Source organism: Chionomys nivalis, chromosome 20 (assembly GCF_950005125.1).
Source record: "Chionomys nivalis chromosome 20, mChiNiv1.1, whole genome shotgun sequence".
NCBI classification, from domain to species: Eukaryota; Metazoa; Chordata; class Mammalia; order Rodentia; family Cricetidae; genus Chionomys; species Chionomys nivalis.
In genome coordinates, this window is record NC_080105.1 from 41,442,205 (window position 1) to 41,456,025 (window position 13,821).

Consider the following 13,821-nt stretch of genomic DNA (forward strand, 5'->3'; position numbering starts at 1 on the left):
TATCTGATTTGAGATATTAGCTGCGAGTCTAATTACATGTCTGAGGTAGAATTGTGTGTCTGTCATTCATAAAACCATCTCTAGGACCTAGATTTCTGTATCATTTCCTGATTACCGTATAATCACTAACACATAGCAGGGATTCCTCCTCAAACCGTAAATTAACATGATTACATATTACACATTCTAACATGCCTAATGGCTTTTCCCCCTTGGTTTATACATTTGTGTAATGGATGGTTGGATTAATTGGATTTTCACAAATTCGGCATCAAGACAGACCTACTCTGTCTGCCTGTGGTGCAAAGTGTGTCAGTTATTTTAAATTTGGGTCTGGTGTTACCCAATTAAACGCAGATTCCGGGTTGCCGTTCAGGTCCTTGTGTCCTGCAGTTAATTAATACCCGATGATTTGGTTTTAATGACAGGCCAGAGCAAAGTTCACCCACTGTTCCTTTATGTTGACAGTGTATTTGGTGTGCCAGAGACCTGTTAGGATTGCTCCACTCTGTGGACAGAGGCTTTTGAGACGGACACTGGGATTCCCCAGCTCTGGTTGATAGATGTCACTGTGGAACATAGGGACTGCGCTTCTGGGAGCTGTCTTAGTAGGGAACACCAGCGCTCCAACACCATCGCACTGCAGTTTAGGATCCGCTGCTACAGAATCTGAAGTAAAACCCTTAAGCCATGCCATAGTTCAGCTTTCACATGCTTTATGATATGTAATTCAAGAAGGATTTCGCCTTTGCTCCAAACCATATGTGTTTTACATCATTTTCTGGGCATCTGGGGGGGGGGTCCGCGTGGAGGGGATTGCAGTTAGCAGTGACACCTGGGATGGAGCGTGTGTTGCTAAGTTCACAATGCTGTTGGTAATGACTTTTAACTAGGCACAAATGCCAGATTCCAGGAATAATACCCTTCCATGCACTTAGAGAACATTTGAACAAGGAAAATCCATGCTGCCTGAAGCAATCATATTATTTTGGACCTCTAAGTCAAAAAAGGCACGAAGCTTTACTGAGTGTAGGCAGTGTTGCCCTTCCCTTTGCCAATCAGAGGGAGTACATAATTGTGAATTATGGCTGTCAGGAGGAAGCGAGGTTTTTGGATGAACTGATACTCTCATATGCACAGGGTTGGGAAGATGGAGAAGCATAGTATGCTACTGTGTTCCATTCATATAGTTACAGTGTTTGGTGATTTGGGTGTTACATGACATCTCAGTGTAAGGCTTACCTACAGACTAAGTGGAAATGTGCTAAATTTCTTCTGACAAGCTACTTTGTATAGGGTGAGCTCAGTAAACCTGTACTTAGAATGTTGGCTGGAAAGTGTCTGTGTGTGTGTGTGTGTTTGAAAACTTGTGAATCCACCCTGCTGCGTGTTCTCTGTTAACAGTGCCATTCAGAGTCTATCAACAAAGGGACACAGACAAATGGGAACTCTCTAGAGAAAACAGGGGCTGTTTTGACCTGGTCAGGCTGCTTATGTACTTTTTGGTTAGATTTTAGGGAGAGTGAAGGTAGGGAAGTCCTTATCTAAAAATGGGAGCTGGGCCGGGCGGTGGTGGTGCACGCCTTTAATCCCAGCACTCGGGAGGCAGAGGCAGGCGGATCTCTGTGAGTTCGAGGCCAGCCTGGTCTACAAGAGCTTGTTCCAGGAGAGCCTCCAAAACCACAGAGAAACCCTGTCTCGAAAAACCAAAAATAAATAAATAAATAAATAAAAAAAATGGGAGCTGGCCTCAGGGTGCGACAGTTCTGTGCAGGCTTGAGCCATGGTGTCAGGCTGGGGAAGGAATAGAGCAAAGTCATTTTGTGATGTCATACCCAGGGGGACAGTTTCCAGATCTTAGGCTCCCAGCTGCAGTGCTGTCTCCTACAAGTTGCTTAATAGAATAGGAACTCCACAGACAACAGATTCGCCTCAGGGCTCATAGAAAGGTTCTCTGATTTCCTCTCTCTTCCTCCATCTACTATAAGCTCTTTGGTATCATCTATATAAAAAATACATAAGAAAGTCGACCCTTTGAGACAGAAACTGTTAGTGTGTTTAGAAGACAACATGGAATTTCATAGGTTGTTTGCTTGATAGTTGAAGTTTGAATAAATTAGACGTTCATGACAAGTGTTTGAGTTTTATTCAGCCTTTGCTTGCTTATTTATTTATTATTTGTTTATTTATTATTTTGTGTTCTCTCCTAAATGAACTGAGACTTGTAGTTAGGAATGTATGTTCAGCTGGAAAGCAAATTAATTGGCCTTTCAATGAAATTTCTGATACTGAAACAAGTTATTGTTTGATATACTAGGCTTTTTGTTTTCCAAGCATTGTGGTTGTACAAGGCAGAAACTGATTTCCACAAAGATCTCGCAGTACGGATGCCGAATGACAGATTTGCCCATGGTGTTTTTATAAGCCAGTGCAAGTCTGTGTGCTGTATGGTAGAGAATGAAGGTATCTTTATATATGGAAATTATAAGCATGCTTATAAAATATTTATGATAAACGATACTTTTTTTAAATTCCCCCATTCACTGTTTAACAAAGTGTGCTGACTTTACAGTGGTATAAAAACAAAAACAAAAACAAAACAAAACAAAACAAAACGCTGCAGGGGTTATCCAGCGAGCGTTCTTAATAAAAGCTGCATTAGAGCAATAGAACTAGGAATAGGTTTTGCTTGACTGCTGGCATTTCATGAATACACATGTAAATTAAATTTCCCAAATATTTGCGACTCATTTTTTTTTTTAAGGAAAAGTCATATAAATCTTGCTGTGAAAATCTAGAGTAGATTCAACTTCCTTCTATTAAGGAAAGAAACTGTATGTGTCTTTTAATATTTATATTGAAATATGAAACCAGGATAGGTTATTTGGGGAAATAGTTCTTTAGAAGACAAATATTTTTAAAGCACATTTAAATACCTGAGGTAGAATGTTTTACTAGTACCAGGGGATAGTTTGAGTCATTTTGGGGAGATCTATAAACCCTCTGAATTTAGGGGCAGCTTTGCCATATGTCTTAATGCATTATCTAAGACTGGGAAGCTTAGATCACCCTCAGGATAAAACACCAAGCTGTGCTTTTCTAGGCTTGTGTATTTATAGTAGATGAGAGCAGAAGGATGTGCTTGGGGCAGTTGCTGCCCTTGTCAATCAGAATCCATTCATTGTTCAGGGAATCTCCCTTGCTTCCCTCTTACTCATTTTCTTCCTGTTGGTTTCCTTAATTGCAAGGAACATGTTTTCAAACCTGTTTCCCCATTTCAGCGACAATTTATACGCTGACCAGATAGATATCCGGAACTCTTCAGCTGCCCTGAGTCCTTAGTAACATTTATGTTCTTGTGGTTTGTTTAAAATAAAGCTTACATGGTATGAAAAAAAAAAGCTCTCTGTAGAACTCTTATTGAATGGACATTATGATTAACCTTATATAAATGCCGAATAATTCTAGATATAATATGTTTCTTTCTAGGCTAAGTAGTTACAAAAAATGTGTGTTGTTTATAGGAAAGGAAAAGACAGTTTTAAATGTTTTTTATTTCTTTAGGACTTGTGGAGAGTTTTCAGGTCACATATAAGTGCTTTAAATCTGCATGCATGTATTAACTCTGTACATATATTAGCATAAACTCGAAGTGACAATTAAAGTAATATTATGATAGAAGACGACTTAGCTGGTCATCCCATCCTGCTGAAATGTCACTTTATAGTTCATGCACAGATGCTTAGTGATACATCTTGCTCACCTGTAAAATTGTAGGACTTGAGAACTGGTCAAATGGAGACAAGTGTCACGGATTCAAGGGACTGCTCTCGTTGACATAGTGTGATGTTTCCATGTCGCCTATGTGGGTTAGTAATGTACTTGGGACAAACCTGTTTCTAAAGGCTTGCTTTCTTGATTTCTATCACTAAGCGATCTGTATATGTTCAAGTCGATTAAAAAAAAAAGCAGATGATATCGACAGCTAAAAGTGAGTCACCTGATCTCCATGTATGCTAGATTCAAGAGTTAGAAAACAATTTCCCCTCAGTACTGACTAGCCATCTAGGCATCAGAGAGACATGTAAAGTTGTATTTTATCTGTCGGGGCTTTTAAAATGAAAAAATAAGGTATTTTTCCCTATGGAAATTAGTTTCCTAGGATACTGCTTTTTTAACTTTGATTGACCCTAATGGACCTAGGATAGTTTATAATTTTATAATAATAAAAAAAAGATGAAATTCTTCCCATGCAGAGGTGTCCTGGCTCTTCTTCACTCAGATTTCCTGTATATACCCCCATGGTCTCTAGTTCCCTTATGAAGATTTTGTGAAGGAAGCCTTAGGCAAACCCTGGACCACAGCTGGATCTCAGTGCATGCATATAGGCTTACTGTTCACCATCACATTGACTATCCATCTCTTGACATCTCAAAATTCAGCTGCCTTGGTTTGAATGCATTGGATAACAGGCAGCTGAGATCAGAAGATTGTACATGCAAGAGCTCTGTTTGCTCCTGATTGGCTCCTTATCCTTCCCATGAGGATACTGGTAGTTACCTGTGTTGCATCTCGAAGTACACAGGCTCTGCATGAATAAAACAAAGCTCTGTCTTTGGACATCAGCCCTGACATTCTTGGAAGTGTAAGAGAAGTTCAGAGTCGTATGCCCACCAGGAGCTGGTGGCCAGATTTTACCGATAACAATGAATGGCGAGAACCTATAGAAGGAAATTATTCTTTGCCTTTTATCCTACTGTAGCAAGAGACATGAGCTAAATTGAGCATAGATATAAGGGGGCATGACTGATCATGGTGTTAGAGTCTTGGTTATAGGTATACTTAGGAGTCCAGGGCATGGGAAAGAAGGACTAAAGATGTGAGGTCCTCAGACATACCCTATTTCTGTAACCACGTCTCTCATCTGGAAATTGCCAATAAAGCAATGGAAGCTATCGAGTTGTGTTAGCTAAAACCACGCAGTCACAGCTAACACTCAATGGCTCAACTTTGAGAGGTGCAGCTTAATTTTTGTATGTATTAATAGATGAAGTAATCACTAACTGTTAAGTGGTAAGTGACAGAGACACTCCCAGATGTGTATGTGGTAGCAACAATTGATATAGGCTGTATTTGAAAAGAAAAAAGCATCCTTATGATTTTCCCACTGCGCAGCAATAGTTTGGTGAGATGTGTATCTGTGGAAAATAGCATAAGAAACCAAATATTTTCAGCACACCATGGCTTTTTCGTATCACCACCACATTGACTTTTGGGCTTCTGAGAAAGGTTGCTGAACTTCCAGAAACTCTCTCTCAATTATTGTTGGACTGAATTTATCCTGTGTAATTTATATCCCAGCAAGAAGTAAAATTCTGTGTGTCGTCAATACTCGAATGTACACCAGAGTCTGGAGAGTTAATGAATCACTGGTGCTGTTCTGGAAAGATCCATTATCTCACCCCATTCTGAGTACTTGACCTCAGCACTCGGAAATGCTGGGTTCCCCTTTGTACTCACGGACATTTGAGAATTTCAGTTGTATTAAGTTTTACTTTATGAGAAATTCAGTTTTCATAACTGCAGAGGAAAGGTTTCCCCTTGTGTCCCCAAGAAGCAATAACTTTGGAGGGGATGAGGTACTTTTCCCTTACCTATCTCGTTTTTAATGTCATGTCAGTTCTTGGTTGGAAGACAGGAAGAACAGCATGTGATCTTTGGGCTGAGGTCAATGGCAAGGTCCTTTTGACCACCGTCTAGTTGGCCCTGGGGCCACCATGGGTGATGAGGGGTTTCCCTAAATCAGCAGTTGCTGTATTTTCTGCCCCCACAGGGAATATACTCTGTCTAGAACATGCTAGCCCTGACTAAAGAGGAAATAGATGACTAGTTTGCATCACAAGAAATTGTCAGTAGACTTCATCCTTGGAAGAGGACTATGCGGTTCAAACCCTTTGGTGCCCTTCGAGGTGTAGTGGTTCAGCTCAGCGTAGGACACCTCTGCTAGGATGCTTCTTCCCTCTGTTGTCTTCCTGCCGTCACAGGCGTTGATTACATCATGCCCTTGGGAACACCCAGGGATTTCACTGGAGCAGGGATCCTATTGGAAAGTCTAGCATTTCTGAAAATGTTCTTATTCTCTGAGCAGACTGATTGTAGCTGTGAAAACACAATCTTTACCACATCTACTACCTTTAGAAATGTATTTTAGTAGTGTGGTGTGACTACATTGTTGCTCATCTGTCACTAGAATGTCTCCCGAAGTTTTTCACCTCCACGACAAATTCTGAATCCACAGATCATTACCACCACCCCCTCCCTGACATTTTCCTTCTATGTCCCTAGAAGCCACCACTCTACTTTCCGTATTTATGGCATGACTATTCAGCATATGTGTAGTAGAACAGCTTTTGTTCTTTTGTGACTTTCAGAGAGTATTACGTCTTCACCATTCGTATGCACTAGAGCAGGCACCAGAGCTTTCTGCCTTCAGAAAACACAGAATAGAATTCATCTTATGTTGTACAGCACAGTTTTTATGCATCCGCCCATTCGTGACATCATCCATTCGCCCATTCGTTACATCATCCATTCGCCCATTCGTGACATTTGGGTGACTCCTGTCTTTGCCTGTTGTGGATTATGCTCCTGTAACATGAGCATAGAAATACCTGCTTGAGGTCTCACTTTTCATTTTGGGGGGTTCGAATCCCCAGATGGAATGTAAAGATCTTAGGGTTAGTTTATGCCTTTTTCCATAGCAGCTGCACACTTTATTCCCCTCCCGACAGAGAACCCAAGCTCCTGTCCCCTGACCAGCGAATGTTCGTCTGTGTGGCTTCGGCAACAGTCATCCTGGTGGGCATAAGGGGTGGGGAATGATGTTTATTTTGTTTTCTGTACAAAGTTATTATGGCTATTATTTCCATTAATAGGAAGTAGGTTTTCAGAAAATAGCTACTAACCTATTAATAGTTCTCGTTTGTGTGGCTCTTAGAGGCCTGAATCCCAAAACAACTACTGAAGTGAGAACAGACATCAGCTTATTTAAAACAAAGGCATACTTAACAAATACAGTTAAGAAATACTTTGTAATGCTTATCATCAAATTTTGCACGTCAGTTTATACGCCTATCAATTTAGCCCACAGAAATGCCTTATCATATACATAACACTATCGGAATCTTCCAATGGATTTAAATTATTCATTAAAATTTCCACCTTTTTTTTTTTTTTTTTTTTGGTTTTTCGAGATAGGGTTTCTCTGTGGTTTTGGAGCCTGTCCTGGAACTAGCTCTTGTAGACCAGGCTGGTCTCGAACTCACAGAGATCCGCCTGCCTCTGCCTCCCAAGTGCTGGGATTAAAGGCGTGCGCCACCACCGCCCGGCTCCACCTTTTTTCTTAATAGTTTCCCTGTCTATATCTCTCTATTGCTCAAAGCCCTATCTATTGGCTGCTGGGTTGGAGTCTGAGTCCTTCTGAAGATTCTGCCATTAACTGGCCTCTTCCTTGCTCAGTCTCCCTGTATACACATACTGACTGCAGCCACTGACCCTCAGCATCGGGCTCCTGTTCCAGTGCAAACCCAGCCTTACCTTGCTCATATCACTCCAAGAACACGTCCATCCAGTCGCACTGATCCACGGACAGGTGCGTGTTCTTACATGATTTCCTCTGTCTTCTGCTTGGGTCTCTGTTCTAGCCCCATTTATGCCTAGAGGATTCTGACCCTCTTTCAAGAGACAATCCAAATATCACTGCTCCCTTGATGTTTCTAGAAATGATTCCAGTCAGAAATGCTCACGGAAGCCTTTGAACACAGAATGCCTCTTTACAGCCCACTGTGTGCAGTCACAAGATGTCTCGTATCATCTCATGCTCCTTAGCATTTGCATATTCTCAAGCTTTTCTCTGGGCATGTCTGTTTCTGAGAAGGCAACAGCATTCTGGTGGGCAGATGTTGGCTGTGCCTGCAATTCATTCACAGGGGAAAATGCCTTAGTCGAAGGAGTGGGGGAAACCTTGCTGCTGGCGCATTCTAAGTGTACTGTGTGATTTAGAGCCACTGACTCTGTCAGCCTAATACCTAAAACTGGAAAAGTAGAACGGAGATGCTTTCTGAGGTCCTTTCAGATGTACCTCATGCTTATCTCAGAAACGACCCAAATTTACTAACCACCTGTGCCCCTGTGTCGGGAGACTTCCTCTTTCTTTTTTCTCATGCCAGGATTCTAAAGGGAACAATCACGGAGAAACAGTGGTAGGAGTTTTAGGTGACCGAAGAGAGGAAGCAGGGAGCTGGAAGAAAGGGAACCTTCAGTGATGCCTGTGTCTGTCCTTCCTCCACATCCTGGGACTTCCATTTTTTGTGTCATTTTGTTCATCTGTCTCAAATACCAAATTTATTGTAATCATTGGCATCACCTTTACAGAAAGCAAAAGTCACCGTGCCTGCCAAACCTGCCTTTGGAATGATGAGGCGTGACTAACGGAGTCACACACAACTGGAAACTTTTAAAACAACTTCAGCTATTCGTGTGATAAACTGAAACAAGCGTCTATACTGTTCTCTTGGGGATTTTGTTCTAACAATGTAAAGGTGCTGTGGTTTTAAGTTCTGACCACCAGTGCTGCTGATGAAGTGGATGAGGCTAACACAGAGTCTGAGCACTTGGTCTCCTGTGAGACTGGATTTGATGCTAGGGACCGGTTTCCTACCAGGAGGCAGGGGTTGAGTCCTTCTTTCTCTGTTTATCATTAGAATGGTATGGGCAGGAAGGTGATACTGGTAGTCCCTTATGGGTTAAGGAACCATGCTGAAAGAAGGTGTCAAGATGAAGATAATTTGATCTGACTTTTCATGCTGCTGAACTAAGAGTCATTACTGGCTTTGTAGTACGGACAGGCTGTACTACAGCTTAGGGCTTAGCCAGGCGAGGTCCATTTTCTTCTTTTTTGTTGTATGTAGCGTGAGCTCCCTGTGGGATTTTCCACTGGGAAAAACCTCAGTGATGTTTATCAATAATGGCTTTTCAATCTATATCTCAAGCCTAGACCTTTCTTTTAGAATCTAGATTTATATGTCAAACTATTATGAGATAAAAATCCGACATAATGCATGATCATCATATCAAAGCCTGTTCCTCACCTGAAAGCCCATCTACGCATCTGCTTCTTATCAATGCATCTATGGTCATCATTATTAAAGCTGCCATCACTATTCTCAGTGGTTCTTTGATGAGCATTTCTTGTGTTCTAGATACAGTAGTGAGAAGTGATAAAAATTCACTTAGCCCCTTTGCATTTTGTAGAATTTTTTGTTTCAAACAGAATCCTTTTTTTGTGATATATCTGGCTAAGTTTTATAAGTCAATATATATATGGTTGTTTATATATATATATATATATATGTATATGCATATATAAATGTAACATATATGGTTGTTGGTTCTCAGAGTCTTCTTGCTTCCCAAATTTCATTGTCTCTGTGACAGATCTCTTTCTTACTCTTACAATAACAGCTTCTTATCTTTGTTTGTGGATTTTCCTCCTCTAAGAATGGTCTTTCTACTGATAGAATGACCTTTGTGAACAGAAATGATTACACTATTTAAAGTGCTTGAGCTGCCATCAGAATAAAATATTCTTTTATGATAATGATGCCTTTCATCACTTCCCTCAAGTGCTTAAATTAAAAGAAAATTAGATCAAACTTCATTTTATGTGTGTGGGTGTTATGCTTTGTGTGTATATGTCCCTACAGCACATGCATGCAATGCCTGCAAAGGCCAGAAGAGGGTATTGGACACCTGGATCTGGAGTTAGATATGGTTGTGAACTTCCATGTGTGTACTCTGAGTCCGATCTGGGTCCTTTGGAAGAAGTGAGTGTTCCTAACTACTGAGCCATCTGTCTCCAGCCTTGGGTCCCAAGTATTTTTATCTGGTTCCTCTTCCTGCCTAGACCCTGGAGCCTGCTCAGCATCGCTTACACATAGAGGTAGCTCTAGGGCTCCATGCTTCTGTGCATGTTCCTTTCAGATGTTTTGTGTGTGCCTTCTGTACTGTTTCTACCCAGTGTCTGTTCTTCAGTGGCTGATGGGTAAACAAAACTTTATAGCCATAGATCAGATTATTTTGAATTTCTTAACAATCTTGTGAAGGGGAGGGGCTGGTGAGGTGGCTCAGCAGGCAAAAGTTCTTGCTGTTCACACCTGTCAACCTGATCTTAATACCTGAAACCCACATAAGAGTGGAGTGCAGAACAGACTCCCTGACCTCCACATTCATGCTGTTGTGTGTCCACGCCCACTCTGTCTGTCTGTCTATCTGCCTATTTGTCTCCTGTCTATCTGTCTTTCTGTCTATCTGTCTCTCTTTCTTTCTTTCCTTCCTTCCTTTCTTTCCTTTCTTTCTTTCTTTCTTTCTTTCTTTCTTTCTTTCTTTCTTTCTTTCTTCCTATCTATCTGTCTAACATCAATCCTCATTGAAGATAATTTGATGAACATACGTTTATAGTAGATTATGCAGTACCATGTATATCTGTCCTTTCTCTGTATTTATCAGTCAAAAGAGAAATAGGCATTTATAACCCTACAAACCAAACTATTATCAATATTTCTCTCTGGTGCTCATACTACAGATGTTTAGATTTCTCTTAATTTTGTTCATTTGTGCTTTCTACTGTCTCCAAAAGGACTAGTCATCAGTTTTGTGACAAGGAAAAGAAGTAAATGCTATTTCTAGCAAAGAGTGACTATGGGAAGGGCTGTCTTATTTGGTTCCTCTAGAACATTTCCTGTAACACGGTGTATGCATCGTGAGGACAGGTTAGCTGCTATAATAAATGGAACGTCAAGTATTGACATCTCAAATGAAACGATTTATCTCTGCCCTATGAAGGCACCAACTATGGGTGGTTCTAGCCTCTACTCTCCTGTATAACCACTGCTAACCCCCAAGGCACAGCTAAACTCCACCTTCAGCAAATAGGGTTGAACTGGTGGAGTTCCCGTTTGCAGTTCCGAACGTACACACACTGATTTTCCGTTGTCTCACTGTAGTGGGAGAGCCCAGTAGCCATGAGAACATCGTCAAATGCATCTATGTTTATGACAGATACATTTCATATTAACTACATCTCTTCCTTATGCTCAATTTAGCATTTTATGGGTGAGTTTTGTAGGAAGTCCTCAAGGCTTAAAGCTCACCATGCCTGCTTTTATTTGCTATCATTGCAAATGCAGGGGGTCAGCCCATATGGCCTGTCTCCCAGTCGCGTGTGAGGAGACCTTGCCTAGCGTTGTGTTTAACAAATCATTTTGATATAGGGACTGTGGAGAAATACTCTCAGGCTCTATCACTACTGACTTAATTGAGTTTCATGATGCACTTTTGTTTTCCTTAGGAGGATAAATTAAAAATGGCTGATAAAACTGCCTGTAAAAGCAAAATTGTTAGGTTAAGCCTTCCCCGTATATTAAATGTATTGAAGAGTTATCTGCCCACCGTTTTTAATCACTTTTATTAACTCTGCTGTAGTTTTATTTCTAGCAACCCACTAAATAACTGTCATTATATACTCAGTAATATTTCTCTTTAAAATACTATCAAAAAGTCCATGGAAATGATTAAGGTGCCAATATTATCCACTTCCTTCCTGTTAGCAAGAATTGTTGGTCATTTTATGATTAGTGGGATAGTTGGTTGTGCGTGCGTGTGTGCGTGTGTGTGTGTGTGTGTGTAAAACCAAGGAGAAAAAGAAGCTAATTCACAACAGGTAGGTAGAGACAAGGCATGGTTCTGAAATGGTATAAAATAGCTAGTCTTTTATTCCTCTACATCATACATGTTTTGATTATAAATGCTAATTTTAAAGATCTTTTCATTAAATTCTGAAATGAAGAAAGTAATCATGTGTTGCATGTGTATATAAATATAAAATATAAACATAAATAATGATGACGTGATTGTTATTCTTTCTGGTCTTGTCTTTGTTGTGGGCCTTTGGCTGTGTAGGCTTTTGCGTTCTCCTGTCTTAATTAAAAAAAAAGCACCTTAAAGCATTTTCTTGCTATTAGTTCAATAAATCACAAGTTTATTTGTGAAAATTAAATGCAACTTTGTCATGAACTTAATTCTTGTCTTTTTCCCATCAGTTTATGTGGCCATCAAATCTTATTTCATAAGGCATCACTAGTGGTGAAAAATTATAGGTGCTCTCTGAATGTATTATGTAGATAAATGATGAGAGGCATGAGCTCTTTAAACAATTATATGTAACTAATAGGAAGCAAGAAGTAAGGGTTTATTAACTTACTTTTCCACTGACTATTTATTGGGCATTCATTATTGATAGGTCGATATTGGTGTCAGGAATAACAATGAAGAAGAGATTAGACATGCTCATCATGAACCAAGAGTGCAGCAATGCAAGGCAGTGACACAAGACGATGGCAGGCTATCTCATTCCCATTGCACTGTGACTTGTAGGGAAAGGCAGGATGCCGCAGGAACCGAGAGCAGAAGAATTGGGATGAAGAGTCTCTCTCCATGGTTGGTTCTACTGGATTTGGAATCCCCTGGGAGATGCTGCTCTGGGTGTGAGTCTTTAGTGAATTTTACGTGAGGTGATATGTAGGCAGTACCATCTCATGAGCTTGGAAGGTGTCCAGCTGAGTGACAGCATACATCTGTCTGTGCTCCCCGACGATGAACTCAGTGTGGCTAGCTGCCTCATGCTTCTACTGCCATGATACCCTACCATGATCGGCTACCATGTCCCTTCTGAATACGGAGAGATTTGGTGCTTAATAAAAGGAATCCCACACTAGCTCAGAACTAAGAAATGTACAGGTATTTATTAATAGATAAAACTTACAAATCAGGATTCTTTGCATGAACGATGGATAAAGATGAGATTCAAACAAACCGAACCAGCAAAACCGGGGTCCAGGGGGAAAGGTACTTCCGCATCCAGGTAAATAGTCTATGAGGTCATGCTTCAGTAGGTGGGTAGTTGTTAGCTATACACCTTCCCGCAGCACCTTCTTAAACCAAAAGCCAGAATAGGTCTTTTTCCACTTAAGTTGTTTCTGTCAGATACCTTGCCGGAGCAATGACAATAGTAACTAGTGCAATGAAGTGGTACCCAGAAGTAGGGATGCTGATGTACAGACCTCTACATGCTTCATAGCCTTGTATGACTGGTTTATGGGAGAGAATTAGAAGAGACAGGAATCACATCCTAGAGACCCCTAGAGGTCTGGGACTGCAGCTTAATGGGATATTCTTGTGTGAGTTTGGGAGACTAAAATGCTAATAGATGTGCTAGAAGTAAAGTCTTGGCTCTTGATGTTTTAGAGGAAGACATGGACTATTGGGCTAGAAACCACTGATATTGAATTATGGTAAAGAATTGGTTACATTCTGCCTGTGTCCCACGGTCTTACATGAGGCTGAGTTCAAAAGTAACGTACTTAATTTATTTCATGAGATGATTTCAGGAAATTACATGAGAGCGTAGTGTTCAGATTGTAGCATGATTTAGAACTGTATTTTATGGTAATTACTCTGTGTGTCTGTGCCTCTGTGTGGGTAATATGCACATGTGGGGTGCTCATGGAGGGCAGAGGGCATCAGATCTCCTGGAGCTGGGAGCTACTTGACATGGTCATAAGGAATCTGCTTTGAGTCCCCTCCCTGAACAGTGTGTACTCGTACCCTCTGAGGCATCTGTCTAGCCCCAGGGTGTGGCATGATTACCATTGACTGATCTTACCCAGTTTATGGTGAGAGAGAGCAGCCAATAGAACAGAAGGC

General features: G+C 40.8%; 1 protein-coding gene across 3 annotated transcripts in view; it reads left to right on the forward strand.

The window, feature by feature from the left end:
• Window positions 1-13,821, forward strand: part of Nrg1 (neuregulin 1) — a 977,747-nt gene that overhangs the window by 1,462 nt on the left and 962,464 nt on the right. The gene's annotated exons all lie outside the window — the stretch shown is intronic.